The sequence below is a fragment of the Narcine bancroftii genome, chromosome 3, assembly GCF_036971445.1.
Source record: "Narcine bancroftii isolate sNarBan1 chromosome 3, sNarBan1.hap1, whole genome shotgun sequence".
In the NCBI taxonomy this organism is placed as follows: Eukaryota; Metazoa; Chordata; class Chondrichthyes; order Torpediniformes; family Narcinidae; genus Narcine; species Narcine bancroftii.
Genome location: NC_091471.1, coordinates 204,091,829 through 204,108,250, shown reverse-complemented (window position 1 = coordinate 204,108,250; position 16,422 = coordinate 204,091,829). Strand labels below are relative to the sequence as shown.

The following is a 16,422-nucleotide window of genomic DNA, read 5'->3' as shown; positions in this document are numbered from 1 at the left end:
CTGCCTCACCAGACCCGACTGGGCAGACGGACTGCCTTGGGTGTCCCTGGGCATCCGCTCCACTCCCAAGGAAGATCTGCAGACATCATCAGCTGAGCTGGTCTATGGTGCGCCGCTGGCACTACCTGATGAGTTCATCAATGCACCTCACAATCCCCAGCGGTCGCCACATGAACTACTTCCTCACCTCAGGGCACGCTTGGACTTGTTCGAACCCCCTGACCGCGGCACCTCCGCAGCGACCGTACGAGGGGCCGTACACAGTTGTACAGCATTACGGCTCAACATTCATGCTGGACATTAGCAGCAGGCAGGAGCTGTTTACCATGGACAGGCTGAAGCCAGCACACCTCGATCCCACCAAGCCCGTGGTTGTTGCCCAGCCCCGCCTGGCAAAAAAGGACATTGGCACCAGTTCCGGAGGGGGTGGGGAGCTATGTGACGGCTCACCACGCGGCAGGTGAACCGGCCCTGCTTGTAAGCCACGCGGCAGGGCAGCCGGCCAAAATGGCACTGTCGGGGGTTTCCCTTCCTTCCAGCATGGGGCTCAGAAACCCGCGCTGGGGGACCACGTGACACCCGAGTGACATCAGCGCCCTCCAACACGGTTCTCAGCCAGGTCTGGGCTGGGAGTATAAGTGCATCCCAGCAGCCTGCAATAAACCAATCTGCTCACTGAGCTCAACCCGTCTGGTTGTCTGTGTGTTATTGCAGGAGCAGTGTACTGGCCGCACACTGCCTTACCTTTTGTTCACTACTATTTTTATTTTTTTTATATTGTTGTTTTTAAGATGGTTCATAATATGAATGTTTGCACTATGATATTGCCACAAAAACACTGAATTTCTTGAGTTGTTCTTGACAATAAGTTCTGATTCAGATTCTAGTAGTTTCAGGGGAAATGGGTTTAATAAAACCTGGTGTTATTTTTCAATCCTCTGAGGATAAAATCTCATTGCATATTAATTTTATTGACATTATGCATGGGAAATTTATATGAGGAAAAACAGCTTCAGAGAATGAAACTTTTTTTTCATCCACAAGAAATAAGGATATGAATTTCTGACAGGTGCTAAGTTACACAAATATACACAATATTGTTCCACTTGCCTGGCAATGGATGCACGTTCTGGCCCAGCCCACGATCTGTTTCCACAGCCCATGCCATACGAACCGTTCTGTCACCATCCGGACTGTGGACCAGATGGATGGATGTGAAAGGTCGTGGATGTGACGGAAGACCTGCCTGCACCACTGCTGGGGAACCACTGGTCATGGGGTGCCCAAGGAGATATCGCACAGGATGGTGCCTTCGCCGCTTGGAGTCGGGAGGTCTCAGAACTGCAGGCCCGTGATGGCGGTCTTGAAGGCCCTCGTCTCCTCATCAGATTCCTGGTCCCGAGCGAGCTGGTCGGTCAAGGCCAGGCATCAGCGTGCAGATGGCCGGTCACGACAGTGAATCGGCAACCACATTGTCCTTCCCTGCCTAGTGCCAAATCGGTGAAGCTCTCCTGGACATGAAGGAGAGGTGATGCTGCTGGCGGGCCGACCAGTGATCCTTTGCCATTACGAGCACCTGGGTGAGGGGTTTGTGGTTGGTGAAAATGGTAAAAGTCCTCCCCTCCAAAAAATAGCAGAAATGCCGCACCGCCAGGTACATGCCCAGTAACTTGTGGTCGAAGGCACTATACTTGCATTCCGGGGGGCGGAGCAGGCAGATAAAGAATGCCAGTGGCTTCCAATGTCCATTCACCTGCTGCTCCAGAATGGCACTGACGGCTGTGGCAGAGGCATCGACAGAGAGTGCCATATGCAGGTCAGTGTGCGGGTAGGCGAGCATGGTGGCCTTCGCAAGGGCATCCTTGGTGGCCTCGAATGCAGTGCAGGCTTCTGGGTTCAAAGCGAGCGTCTTGTGCTCGGCTGCGATGAGGGTGAATAGCGGCTGCATGATGCGCACAGCTCCTGGGATGAAGCGGTTGTAAAAGTTGACCATACCCGCGAACTCCTGCAGCCCCTTGAGGCTGCCCGGGTGTGGGAACTCCCTGATAGTGGCGACCTTCGCAGCGGCGGGTGTGGCTCCTTCAGCCGTGATGGTATGGCCCAGGAACTGCATGGACTCTTTCCCGAACTAGCACTTGGCAGGGTTGATGGTAAGGCCGAAGTCAGCCAGCCAGGAGAAATGGGCACATAAGTGGGCCTTGTGTTGCGCCTGGTCCTTGCTGGCGACAATGATGTCCAAATAAATAAAGATGAAATCCAAGTCCCTGCCCACAGAGTCCATAAGGCGCTGGAAGGTCTGAGCGGCGTTCTTTAACCCGAACGGCATGTGCAAGAATTCGACAAGCCAATGGGGGGTGATGATGGCCGTCTTGCGTATGTCCTCAGGGTGCACCAGGATCTGGTGATATCCGCGCACCAGGTCAACCTTGGAGAAAACCCTTGCTCCATGCAGGTTGGCCATAAAGTCTTGGATGTGAGGGATGGGGTAACGGTCAGGAACAGTTGCCTCGTTGAGCCATCTATAGTCTCCACAGGGACGGCAGCTGCTGGAGGCTTTCGGGATCAGGTGGAGCGGTAAGGCCCATGGGCTGTCGGACCGCCAAATGATCCCCAGCTCCCAGCTCCAACAGGTGCGAAAACTCCTCCTTCGCTTCCTGGAGCTTGCAGGCGGGAGCCGGTGTGCCTTGGTATGAACCGGTGGGCCCTGCGTGGGGATGTGGTGGAACACCCCATGGCGCTGCGAGGCAGCGGAGAACTGTGGCTTGAGGTGTATCGGGAACTCGTCCAGGATTCACTGGAACTCATCTCTGAGCGTGATGATCATGGCCATCTGGGGTCCCTCTGAGCGGGAGACGTAGAGGCGAATGGCCTAGAAGGTACGGGTGTCCACCAGGCGCCTACCTCGAATGTCCACCAGAAGCCCGTGTGCGAGGAGGAAGCCTGCACCCAGGATGGCAGTTGGGAGGGATGAGACGGTGAACCTCCATTGGCTGATCTGGAAATGGACTGTCTTGTCTCCATACGTCCGGATTGCCGTTGTGTTGGCCGCACGAAGGGGAGGTCCACGAGATCGGTTCCTGGACTCCACAGCCGTGGCCGGAATGATGCTGATTTGGGCTCCAGATTCAATGAGGAACCGCCGGCTGCTGACTGAGTCCCGCATGTAGAGGAGTCTGTGTCCTTGGCCAGCCGCCGCAGCCAATAACAGCAGCTGGCCTGTCATTTTCCTGGAACGAGCAGGGCTGACGACACTTCCAACGTTGGTGGTAGAAGCAGAGTCCTGGAGAGGATGCTGTGGCCTTGGTTATGCTCTTGGGGACCCCTGCAGGGGCCGGGTGCTCTATCGCAGCACTAGGGGTGGGCATGGCGTGGTCGTGCCCATGCCTCGTGACCTGCTGGACCACTGAGCCCTCCAGGAATTGTGCGAGCCATAGCTCTTAGGCCTTTTGGGCGAACTTCCTCGGGTCGGTGAAGCTCTCCTGGACCAGCAGCGGCCGGATGTCCCCAGGCATATGGTTGAGAAAGATGTGCTTGAAGAGTGGGCAGTTAGTGTGCTCACCCATGAGCACGAGCATCTCGTCCACCAGCTCCATCGGGGACCTGTCCCCCAGGGCATCGAGGTGCAGCATCCGAGCGGCCTGCTGGTATCTGGATAGTCCGAGGGACCAGGTAAGCACTCGCTTGATGGTCTTGTATTTGTCCTTGGCGGGTGGATGCTGAACAAGGTGCAGCATGCGTCTGGCGGTGGCCTGGTCCAGGGCAGCGACCACATGGTAGTATTTGGTCGTGTCGGACGAAATCTGGCGGAGATTAAACTGAGCCTCCGCATGGCCGAACCAGGTCTCCGGCTCCTGGGTTCAGGCAGTTTTACGGCTATAGCGCTGATCCCAGGCTCGTTCATGATGGGTTCAAAGAAGTTTGAACCAGTCAGGGTCACCAATTGTAGCGGCAGCTACACTGCTCCTGCAATAACACACACAACCAGACAGGTTGAGCTCAGTGAGCAGATAGGTTTATTGCAGGCTGCTGGGCTCCACTTATACTCCCAGCCCGGACCTGGCTGAGAACTGAGCTGGAGGGCACTGATGTCACCCGGGCGTCACGTGGTCCCCCAGCGCAAATTTCTGAGCCCTGTGCTGGAAGGATGGGAAACCCCCTATGGCACCATTTTGGCCGGCTGCCCCACCACATGGCTTACAAGTGGGACTGGTTCGCCAGTCTTGTGGTGAGCTGCCACAGAAGTGTCTTTGGTTCATTGATTATTTGGGAATCTGATGGCAGTGGGAAAAAAGCTGTCCTTGGCTCACTGAGTGCTTGTCTTTAGGCTCCTGTACTTTTTTTCCCGAAGGTAGCAGAGTGAAGAAGGCAAGGCCTTGGTGGTGGGGGGTCTTTGAGGATAGAGGCTGCTTTTTTAAAACACTGCCTCATGTAGATGTCCTCAATGAAGTGAAGTCTGGTGCCTGTGATGTCGCAGACTGAGTTAACGACCCTCTGAAGTTTTCTTGTCCTGAGATTTGGCCCCTCCATACCAGACAGTGATGCAGCCAGCCAAAGAGCTCTCCATAAGCACTGGCAAGCCTTCTTCATGATTGCATCAACATGGAGGCTCCAGGACAGATCCTCTGAGATGATGGTACCCAGGAATTTGAAGTTCTTGACCCTCTCCATTACTCATTGAGAACTGGGTCATGTTCCTCTGACTTCTTCCTGAAGTCCACAACCATCTCCTTGGTTTTGCTAATGTTGAGCACAAAGTTATTGGTGTGTGACACCACTCAAAGAGCTGATCTGTCTACCTCCTGTACGCTTCTTTATTGCCGTTTGTGATTCTGCTGACAACTTGTAGATGGCCTTGGAATTGTGCCTGGCCACAAAATCATGGGTGTATAATGAGTAGAGCACGTATCCTTGGGGTGCACACGTGTTGATAATCAATGAGGAGGAGACGTTTTCAATTCGTACTACATAAAAGATCAACAATGAAACTGCATTCTTTGTCCTCACCTAAGATTGAAAGCCTCTTATTTCTTAGATACAGAATGTTTTCTACATGTAGATTAAGGTCATGGTCACTGTCAGTTTCCTCACCTCAAAACCTTTCTAGGCCACTCTCACTGCTGATCACAGCTATGCCTCACAGTTTCTTGTTCACTGGAGATCACACAAGTATATTTACAAAGTATCCTACTGTGGAGACTTCATCTACTTTGCTTCAATCTACTGGAGGAAACAAAATGAACACAGGCCTTTGCTGTTTACAAACTTCTACAAATGCCAGGATTTGTACTCTGCATTCATGTCCCTTCAAAGAATTATCTCACTCCTGCAAAATAAGCATGGTTATAGCTTGAAAGCTCTATTATTTCATTGCCCAAAGAACATGTCTTCCATAGGCATTATTCTCCAACAACTTATCCACGTCCCTCTGTTATTCTGGGAACTCTCTCTCCCTACCACGACCCATTATTGCAATATTCATTCATTTCATAACAACAGACCCCTGTAGCTGGAAGAGTGCTGCTTTAATTTTGGTACGTCTCTTTAAGAATTGCTTGCAAAGATTCCACTTGCTGAGTTAAATGGTTAAAATCTGTGAGAACTTGCAAAGGATTTATAGGCAGTATAGCATTGTCAGTTTCTGCACAATTCTAAATTGGGAAATCTGACAATGCTTTTCAGTTCACTGCACAACTGAAGTCATTTCATAAAAGTGTTCATGTGATGTTCAATGCTTACACTTTTGGATGAAGGTACAAGAAATTATATTGAAGGGCTCAGACTCAAAATGGTGATTGTCTATTGCTTTCCATTGGATGCTGTGTGATCTGCTGAGTTCCCCCAATACTTTTGTGTACTATAAAGCAAAATAAACAGCTGGAAATCTGAAATAGAAATGGAAAATGCTTGCAATGTACAGCAAATAGGGAGCATCTGTGATGAGAGGAACACTGTCATCTAATGTCATCTGATATTAATCTATTTGCTTTTATAGTTCAAAATTTTCATGCTCAATCTTTTTTATATTTATCTTGAAACACCAACCATGCTTTTCCTGATTTTCTTCTTACATTTCTTCAAATCTCAATACACTTCCCTGCATTCTCATGATCTGGAAACCCTGTATCATTGTACAACATTTATTTCTATTCTTCACCATTATTGCATAACATTGGAACACTTTACTCCATCAATCTATGCTCAGAAAGTGAATGAAAATTAGTCACAGAAAAGTGATACTATATAATTTTAGTACACCATTCTTTCATTTCACCATCTCCCTTCTTGACCTCACAACTGTCTTAGATTTGTCAAGCTATTTGTTCAGCATTCAGCGTGGATAAGCAGGAATTTTATCTGGTTAAAATCAGTGGTTTCAAATTTTTTATTTTTACCACCTCAGGTAATCCCAATACATAGGTGCTCTGTGATCAGTAAGTGATTACAGGTACTCCCCAACTTGCAACTTGTGCGACTTGCGTCCATCCACAGAAATAACCGAATTTTAAAAATCTATAATTTTTTTTTAAATTACGCAGTTTATGTTGTATTTTACAAATTATAACAGAGACACAAGGCATGTAAGAGCCAAAATGTGTGTACTTACTTTCTTAGTCACCTTCCTGGAGTCCATAGGCTGATGAGATCATCTTGACTCCTGTGCACATGCGTGAGTCTTAGGTTGGTGCGCACGCAGTGGGTTCATGTATTGGAGTTCATTTGGCACATATGCGAGTGTTAAGGGTGCAAATTCAATATCGTCAGGGTGCTTAACTCTCGGACATGCACCAACCCACTCCAATATGCGAACCCACTGCGCATGAACCAACCAAAGACTCGCGCATGTCCACAGGAATCAAAATAGCTGTGCCCAGCCGACAGACCCCAGGACCCTGGGATGCTGATTAAAGAGGTAAATATGGACCAGAATATGGAAAGATTTGCCAAGGTTAATCAACAAATTCAGGAAGCTTTAAGTTGTTATCGTCAAATCTATGATGAGAAAAAGATTTGATTAAAAAGTTTGCTTTAAGACTTCGGTACTCCATGCACACAGGCAAAATTCTGTCTTGTGCCCATTTCGAGATATGACCATTTCTTCAGTCCCAATTATGGTCGTACGTCAGGGAATACCTGAACTTAAGGTGGTATGTGAGTGGAAAAAAATGTTTGAAAACCATTAGGTTAAATATTATCTTTGGTTCCAATTCCATTACCATGTGTGTGAAATTGAACCAGTCTGCTGACCATTACCTATCAGCGATTCTGTTACATCAGCTCCTTTAATATCATGAAAACTTTAATCAAATATCTAGTAACTTAGATTCAACCCAATTTCTCTTTATAAATTAAAATGCATTACACTTCCTTCAAAGCAAATGCATGGAGTGTGAGATGGTCTAGAACAGAATGTTCACTATACTTCATGTTTGGTCTACCTAAGGCATTTAAGTTGCCTTACAGTACAAGCCCCTCAACAAAAAAGCCAATATTCAAGATAGCTGTACTCATGTCCTCTCTAATTTATTTAGGACTAGGGGACTGAAGGACGAAACAGATTAGATACAGAAAGAATGTGCTTGATGTTGGGGAAGACCAGAACAAAGGGTCACAGTAAAAAACATAAGGCGTAAGCCATTGAGGAATTAGAAGAAAAAAAAAATTCACTCAGAGTTGTGAATTTGTGGAACATCCTACCAGAGAAAATTGTTGAGATGAATTCATTAGACATATTCAAAATGGAGTTGGATGTGGCCCTATTGAATCAAGGGGTATGGAGAGAAAGCAGGTATATGAATATGAATGTGATACCGAAATCATATAATCAGCCAAGATTGTATTGAATTGCAGAGCAAACTCGAAGGGTTGAATGGCCTTCTCCTGCACTTATTTTCTATGTTTCTATTTCTATCTACATAGCATATACAAAGGTAGATAAATGCATTCTAGCATAGTTGCCGTTAAAATGCAACAATTTGATAATTATTTTCAATGCTGCTGGAGAAGGCCGAAGTGTGGAAAACAGGCAGCATCCTAACCCCCTTCAGACTTGCACTCTCAGCGATTTTACTCTCATGTAAGATTGCTGGAGAAGAAAATTGATTACCTGAGGCTGCATCTGAACCAGAGAGAACTACAGGAATGTTGTGCTCAGGTGATTACTGAAAAATGGCTCCAATTTCAGATTTATTGTCAGAGTACGTACATGACATCACATACAACACTGAGATTCTTTTTCTCCTGCAGGTGAGGCAGAATTACCACTTATTGGTTGCGCATAAAAACTGCACAGTGTATACATGTAAAAAATAAAAAACTGTAAACAAGTAATGAATGTAAACAAACTGACTGTAATACAGAAAGAATTTTGAAAATCAATAACGTGCACAAGTAAGAGTCCTTAAATGAGTCCCTGATTGAGTTTGTTGTGAGGAGTCTGATGGCAGAGGCGTAGTAGCTGTTCCTGAACCTGGTGGTGTGAGTCTTGTGGCATCTATACCTCTGCCCTGATGGCAGCAGTGAGAACAAAGCATGTGCTGGGTGGTATGGATTCTTGAGAAGCATTACCTATAGATGTTCTCAATGGTGGGGAAGGTTTCACCTGTGATGTCCTGGGCTGTGTTCACTAGCTTTTGGAGGGCTTTATGGTCAGGGGTATTGGTATCCCCATACCAGGCCCAAGAAGAGTGTCGTTACCTGCCTTAATGACTATCGACCAGTAGCACCACATCAAAAGTGATGAAGTGCTTTGGCTGATGTTGAAGCATATCAGCTCCAGAGAGCAGAGACGTGGATACATTCCACTTCATCTATTGTAGCAACAGGTCTATGGTGGATGCCATTTCACTGGCTCTACACAAAGCCCTGGAACACCTGGACAGTAAAGGTATTCATCATGATGTTCTTTATTGACTACAGTTCAACATTTATATAACCATTTCATAATTACAGTATGGAAACAGGCCATCTCCCCTCAAAACTGATCAGCAAGCTCCAAGAGCTGGGACTCAACACCCACTGTGTAATTAGATCATGGATTCCTCATCTCCAGACTACAATCAGTGAGGAAACTGAAACTCCATCAGTATTGGAGCACCACAGGGCTCAACTCACTTTACACCTACGACTGTGTGGCTCAGCACAATAATAACGCAATCTACAAATTTGCTGACAATACCACAGTATAAAGAAAGGGGATGAGTCTCCATACAGGTGGGAGATTGAAACCTTGGCTGAATGGTCCACCAACAGTAACCTTACATTCAATGTCACCAAAACTGTTGACTTCAGGAAGGGAAAGCCAGAGGTATACGATTCAGTGATCATTGGGGGATCAGAGGTGGAGAGCGCAAGCAAATTAAATTCTTGGGAGTCACTAACTAGGAGGATCTTTCCTGGATCCAACACACTAATGGCATCGTGAAGAAAACATGTCAGCGCCTCTACTTCCTCGGGAGTCTGCAGAGGTTTGGTATGACACCAGAAACCTTGACAGATTTCTACAGATGGAAAGTGTGCTGACCGACTGTATCACACTCTGGTGAAATGCAGACCCTTCCACCTACCCAGGGAATTCTCAGCCACACTGATTGCTGCAGATTAAGTTCTGCCTTCAGCTAATGAGGGTGAAGCCATGAAGGAATTTTACGGTGCTATCTGTGAAGCCCAGATGTCCCACCCTGACATGTCATGAATGTTGCTGGCACCAACCCGAAAATGATCCTACCACAGTTTGAGCAGTGCATCAACTTCAACAATGGAAGAGAAAACATCACCCCCTTCCCCCCAAAATTGTTTACTCTGATCATATATCCATCCTGCTAACCCCTGAGTACAAACCACTGACAAAGCAAACTAGGTCAGTTTGCAGGGAGATCAGGATGAGGCTGGGTGGAGAGGTGGGGGAGAGCCGTACACCTACAACGGTCATGTAAACATAGAGAAGTACACAAGTCAAGTGACTGGCTACATCAGCAAGTACATTGAGAGTGTCACTGTAGAGCTCGTCGAAAGAACCAAAGACTTGTTGATCCAAACCAAGGCTTTTATTAGCAAAAGACCGGAGCTCTTCACAGGTGGCCGACCAGTCCGGAATGATCCGACCTGGCTAGGGACACAACCCTTTAAGGCCCAAACAATAGGTGTGGCTTAGCTCTCAGCCAATCGCTGTAAGCACAGTCTAGATACAGTAACTATATACACTATGTACATTGGTGATAGATCTGTACTATCACATTCACCCCTTCTTGGAGAATTGACCCGGGAAAAAAAAAAACAAAAGCGAGGGAGAGAATGAAAAGGAAGGGGTAGGTCAAGGACTGTAGCGGTCAGGGGGTCTGACCATCCGGCGTGACCGCCGTGGTGCCGGGATTGGGGTCGCTGGAGTGGTGTCACCAGCGGGCTCATCGGGTGCGACTGCTCCGTCACTCAATTCCCCAGTCGTTTTGTCGGCAGGGTGGCCCGAGTCATTGGGGTGCTGTTGGTCCTTCTGTTGCGGCACGGGGCCTGGAGCATAAGGAGTTGGGGGGTTTGCTGGGTCTACCGCGTCCTGAGCTAGGTCCCGCACCGAAACAGTGTCCTCCCGCCCGTCTGGGAACTCCACGTATGCGTAATGTGGGTTCGCGTGGAGTAGAGTCACTCGGTCGACTAAGGGGTCGTTCTTTGAGTGCCGGACGTGGCGTCGCAAAAGGACGGGGCCAGGGACGGTGAGCCATGCCGGTACAGTGGTTCCCGATTCGGATTTCCTCGGGAAAAGGAACATCCTTTCGTGGGGGGTGGCATTTGTTGCAGTACATAGGAGGGAGCGGATGGAATGTAAGGCACTAGTGAGAACCTCCTGCCAGTGAGAGGTGGGGAGACCTTTAGACCGGAGAGCCAGTGTAACCGCTCTCCATATGGTGGCATTCTCCCTCTCGACCTGGCCATTACCGCGTGGGTCATAGCTCGTGGTCCTGCTTGAAGCAATACCACACTCCAGAAGGTACTGTTGCAGCTCTGCACTCATGAATGAGGACCCCCTATCACTGTGGATGGAATTGGGGTACCCGAAGATGGTGAAAATACTGTGAAGGGCCTGTATCACTGAGGTGGCAGTGGTGTCTGGGCAGGCCACAGCGAATGGGAAGCGGGAGTATTCGTCGATGGCCGTAAGGATGTAGGTATTACGGTTGGTCGACGGTAGGGGTCCCTTAAAGTCTACGCTAAGACGCTCGAAGGGGCGGGTGGCTTTGATGACGTGGGAGTTATCCGGACGGAAGAAGTGGGGCTTGCATTCGGCGCACACCGAACAGGCTCGGGTCATGGAGCGGATCTCCTCAACTGTGTAGGGTAAGTTGCGCGCCTTGACAAAGTGAGCAAACCTAGTGACCCCTGGATGACAGAGCGCCTCATGGAGTTTCCGTAGTCTGTCCATCTGTATGCTGGCGCACGTCCCCCTGGAGAGCGCGTCAGGCGGGTCGTTGAGCTTACCAGGCCGGTACAGGATGTCATAGTTAAAGGTGGAGAGTTCGATTCTCCATCTGGCGATTTTGTCGTTTTTTATCTTACCACGCTGGGTGTTGCTGAACATGAAGGAGACCGCGCGTTGATCAGTCAACAGTGTAAAGCGCCTCCCAGCGAGGTAATGTCTCCAACGACGTACCGCTTCAACTATGGCCTGGGCCTCCTTCTCGATCGAGGAGTGTCTACTCTCCGGACCCTGGAGGGTTCTGGAGAAGAAGGCTACAGGCCGACCGGCCTGGTTCAAGGTGGCTGCCAGGGCGAAGTCGGATGCATCGCTCTCGACTTGAAACGGGACAGACTCATCGATCGCGTGCAGCGTCGCAGCAGCGATGTCAGATTTGATTCGATCGAAAGCCGCTGTGGCTTCGGTCGAGAGGGGAAAAGAGGTGGTCTTGATAAGAGGACGTGCCTTGTCGGCGTAGTTTGGAACCCATTGGGCGTAATAAGAGAAAAGGCCCAGGCAGCGTTTGAGAGCTTTCTGGGTATGTGGGGGGGGTAAGTCCATTAAGGGACGCATGCGGTCAGGATCTGGCATGACTATCCCGTTTTCCACCACACAACCTAGAATAGCGAGTCGTGTGGTCCGGAAAACACACTTGTCCAAATTGTAAGTCAGGTTTAGCTGACGGGCAGTTTGAAGAAATTTGTCTAGGTTGGCGTCATGGTCCTGCATGTCGTGGCCACAGATGGTGATATTGTCCAGATACGGGAAGGTAGCGGTTAGCCCGTTCTGGTCCACCATCCTGTCCATTTCCCGCTGGAAGACCGCGACACCATTTGTGACCCCGAATGGTACCCTGAGAAATTGATATAGCCGCCCATTCGCTTCAAAGGCCGTGAATGGTCGGTCCTCGCAGCGGATCGGGAGCTGGTGGTAGGCCGAACGTAGGTCAATAGTGGAGAAAATGCGGTACTGGGCGATCTGGTTCACCACATCCGTGATGCGTGGCAGGGGGTACGCATCCAGGAGTGTGAAGCGGTTAATGGTCTGGCTATAGTCGACCACCATCCGTAGTTTTTCCCCATTCTTGACAACCACCACCTGGGCTCTCCAGGGGCTTGAACTGGGTTCGATGATGCCCTCATCCAGCAATCTACGCACCTCACTCCTAATGAATTGCCTGTTTTCGTAACTATATTGCCGACTTTTGGTGGCCACAGGCTTCCAGCCAGGGGTGAGGTTTGCGAAGAGTGCTGGCGGGGCAATCCGGAGTGTGGAAAGGCCGCAGGATTGGCCCCGGGGCACGGGGGCGGGTTGCTCGGGTGCTTCGGGAGTGGGGCGATGGCAGACCGAGAGGGGGGCGTGGGGTCCCCCAAAGTGTAGGGACACCGTTTGGAACTGACACTGGAAGTCTAATCCCAGCAACACTGGGGCGCACAATTGGGGAAGGACGAATAATTTAAAGTGGGTGACCGTCACGCCCTGTACTTCCAGCGTGGCGATGCAATACCCCTTTATCCCAGTCGAGTGCGACCTCGTCGCTAATGAGATCCTCTGGGTAGTGGGGATAATGTCAAGTCCCCAACGGAGGGCCAGATCTGGCTGGATAAAACTGTCAGTTGACCCAGAGTCAAATAAGCAATTGGTGTAGTGTCCATGCACTTTAATCAGTTCCATTGCTCTGGTGAGGGGATGAGAGCATTGCTGGTTTAATGTTATTGAAGCAGTTGACAGGCGAGTTTTGCGCGATGACGTCACGCAACGGGATGACGTCACACAACGGGATGACGTCACGCAACGGGATGACGTAGTCAACGCTCGAGGAGAAGGTTGGAGAACCTCCCGGAAGTGCTGTTGTGGCAGGTGAATGGTAAGTAGTGGGGTTTGTAGTTGCTCGTGATCGGTGGTCGGGCCCTGGCGGTCGTCAGCGATGGACGCTAGGGTGAGCACCTGGTTGGCCGCGGGGGTGGCTGCGGCGGCAGCAGCAGCGGCGGTAGCGTCGGCCCCGGGGGTGTCCGTGGCGGCGGCAGCAGCGGCGGTAGCGTCGGCCCCGGGGGTGTCTGTGGCGGCGGCGGCAGCAGCGGCAATAGCGTCGGCCCCGGGGGTGGCTGTGGCGGTGGCAGCAGCGGCGGTAGCGTCGGCCCCGGGGGTGGCTGTGGCGGCGGCAGCAGCGGCTGTAGTGTCAAGTGTTCCGCACGGGGGCGAGAGGCAGGCCATCACCATGGTTGCGACGGTGGGCTGCCCCTTCCGGGTTCGGCGTCTCCGTGACGTCAGGCGTTGCCGTGCAGGGGAGCCCTCGCTCTCATTGGACGAGAGCTCTGGGGAAGAAGAGTTTGAATGGGAAAGCGGCGATTGGGCTTCACACGAGGCACTGTGTTTGCTGGCGGCCATTTTAGACCTACAGACTGCAGCAAAGTGGCCCTTTTTAAGGCACTTCTGGCACCTGGCTTTTCTTGCTGGGCACTGGGATCTGCTGTGCTTGTCCCTCCCGCAGAAATAACATTTCGGTTCCGCACGGGGGAGGGTAGCAGCAGCCGACAGGCCGTCAGGGGTAGGGTAGAAGGGCACTCTACTCACAACAGAACGAGGGGTCCAGTCCCAAGAGAGCTCGGTGGATTTTAAGGCTGCATCCTCCATTGTGATTGCAATCCGGGCCACGTCCTCTAGTTTTTCTACCCCTTGTTCGAGCAAGCGCAGCCTCACTTCATTCGATCTGAGCCCGGCCACATAGGCATCCCGGACGAGATCGTTTGTGATCTCGGCAGCAGTTTTGTCCACACAGTTACAGTCCTTGCCCAATGCCTTTAATACTTGTAAATATGCTCTGCTGGACTCACCGGGCTGTTGCTTCCTCGACGCAAGCACGAGCCGGGCATGAACTCTGTTCACCGGTTGATCATACAGTCCTTTCAGTATCTTTATGGCTGCGGTGTAAGTGGTCTCATCCTGGATGTTCTCGTAGACTCTCAAGGACACCATAGACAGCAATGCTGTTAGACGCTGGTTATCCTCCTCTACCTGAATGAATCTCAGGAAGTTTTCAAAGTTCAGCAGCCAGAAGTTAAAGGCTTTGAAGGCTGTAGCTGACTGTGGGTCGATATCAAGTTTTTCTGGCCGAGTTAAACGCTCCATCCCTTTCAAAAAAAATTCTTTTTGCTAATAAAATTGTAGAGCTCGTCGAAAGAACCAAAGACTTGTTGATCCAAACCAAGGCTTTTATTAGCAAAAGACCGGAGCTCTTCACAGGTGGCCGACCAGTCCGGAATGATCCGACCTGGCTAGGGACACAACCCTTTAAGGCCCAAACAATAGGTGTGGCTTAGCTCTCAGCCAATCGCTGTAAGCACAGTCTAGATACAGTAACTATATACACTATGTACATTGGTGATAGATCTGTACTATCACAGTCACCGAGATCAAATGCTTCACAACCAGAGCTAACCAGAAACCATGGTTGGATGCAGAGGTCTGGGCCCTTCTCAGAACTCTTAATGCTGGCCTTAAGGACAGGGTGTAGGATGGCAATAAGATCAGCCAGGGATGAACTCTCCAATGCAACCTGGAAGTCAAAGCGTGTGTACGCACAGAAGATCCAGACAGCTGTGTGACACTGGCAACATGAGGCGCATGTGGCAAGGGATCAAGACTATTATGGATCATAAGTCAACCTTGCGAGTTAAGGACAAATGTGCCTCCTTTCCAGACAGATTGAACATCTTCTATGCACGGTTTGATGAGAAAAACTGGATGACACTGAAGAAATCTCTATATTCCCCTGATGAACTGGCCCCTGGCTTAGCCAAGACCGAGATTAGGAGAACCTTATCCAAAGTAAACCCACACAAGGTGGTGGGATCAGACAATTTATCTGGTTGAGTACTGAAGGATTGTGCAGGCCAAATGATGGAGGTCTTAACGGACATCTTCAACACCTCACTGCAGCAGTCCATCACTCCCACAGGGTTCAAGACAGCCATCATCTCGGTACCCAAGAGGGTGACAATAACAGGCTTCAATTACAACCACACTGTGGCACTGACCACCACCATTATGAAATGCTTCCAGCGTCTGTTGATGGAACACATCAAAGCACACCTCCCAGATATGCTGGACCCATTTCATTTCACCTATATAAGAAACCTTATCCCTTCACTCCGTTCTGACATACCTGGACAACAACACCTCATATGCCAGTTTGCTGTTCATTGATTACAGCTCAGTGTTTAATACGATCATTCCCAGAGGCTGGTGGAGAAGCTGCTGGAATTCAACACCCCTCTCTGTAATTGAATTCTGGACTTCCTAACGGACAGACCACAGTCTGTCCAGATCAGTAGCAGAACACTGAGCACCGTCATGCTGAGCTCTAGCACCTCAGAGCTGTGTGCTCAGCCTGCTCCTGATCATGCTACTAACTCATCAGATCCAGCTTCCACGCTGTCATCGTTGCAGATGACACAACAGTAGTCGGCCTCATCAGCAATAATGATGAGTCGCACTACAGAGAAGAGGTGGAAAATCTCGTGAAATGATGTGAGAATAACAACCTGAGTTTCAATGTGGAAAAGACGGAGATGATCCACAGAACCATAAGAATGGCAGAGAGGATCATTGGAGCCTGTCCAAGTCCCTCTGCATTTTCCTTACATCCTCCTCACACCCCACACCGCCACCCAGTTTAGTGTCATCTGCAAATTTGCTCATGTTATTTATAATCCCCTCATCCAAATCATTTACATAAATTACAAACAACTGAGGACCCAATACCGATCCCTGTGGCACTCCACTCGTCACATCCTGCCATCCTGAAAAAGACCCGCTTACTCCAACCCTTTGTTTCCTATTTCTTAACCAATTTCCTATCCATGTCAGCACCTTACCTCCAATACCATGCTCCCTGATCTTGCCCACTAGTCTCCCGTGCGGTACCTTATCAAAGGCCTTCTGGAAGTCCAAATACACCACATCCACTGGCTCTCCCA

The 16,422-nt window shown here is 49.8% G+C and overlaps 1 protein-coding gene across 15 annotated transcripts in view; it reads left to right on the top strand.

Moving 5' to 3' along the window:
- ttc29 (tetratricopeptide repeat domain 29) overlaps window positions 1–16,422 on the top strand; it is a 445,918-nt gene that overhangs the window by 357,039 nt on the left and 72,457 nt on the right. The window lies entirely within an intron of this gene.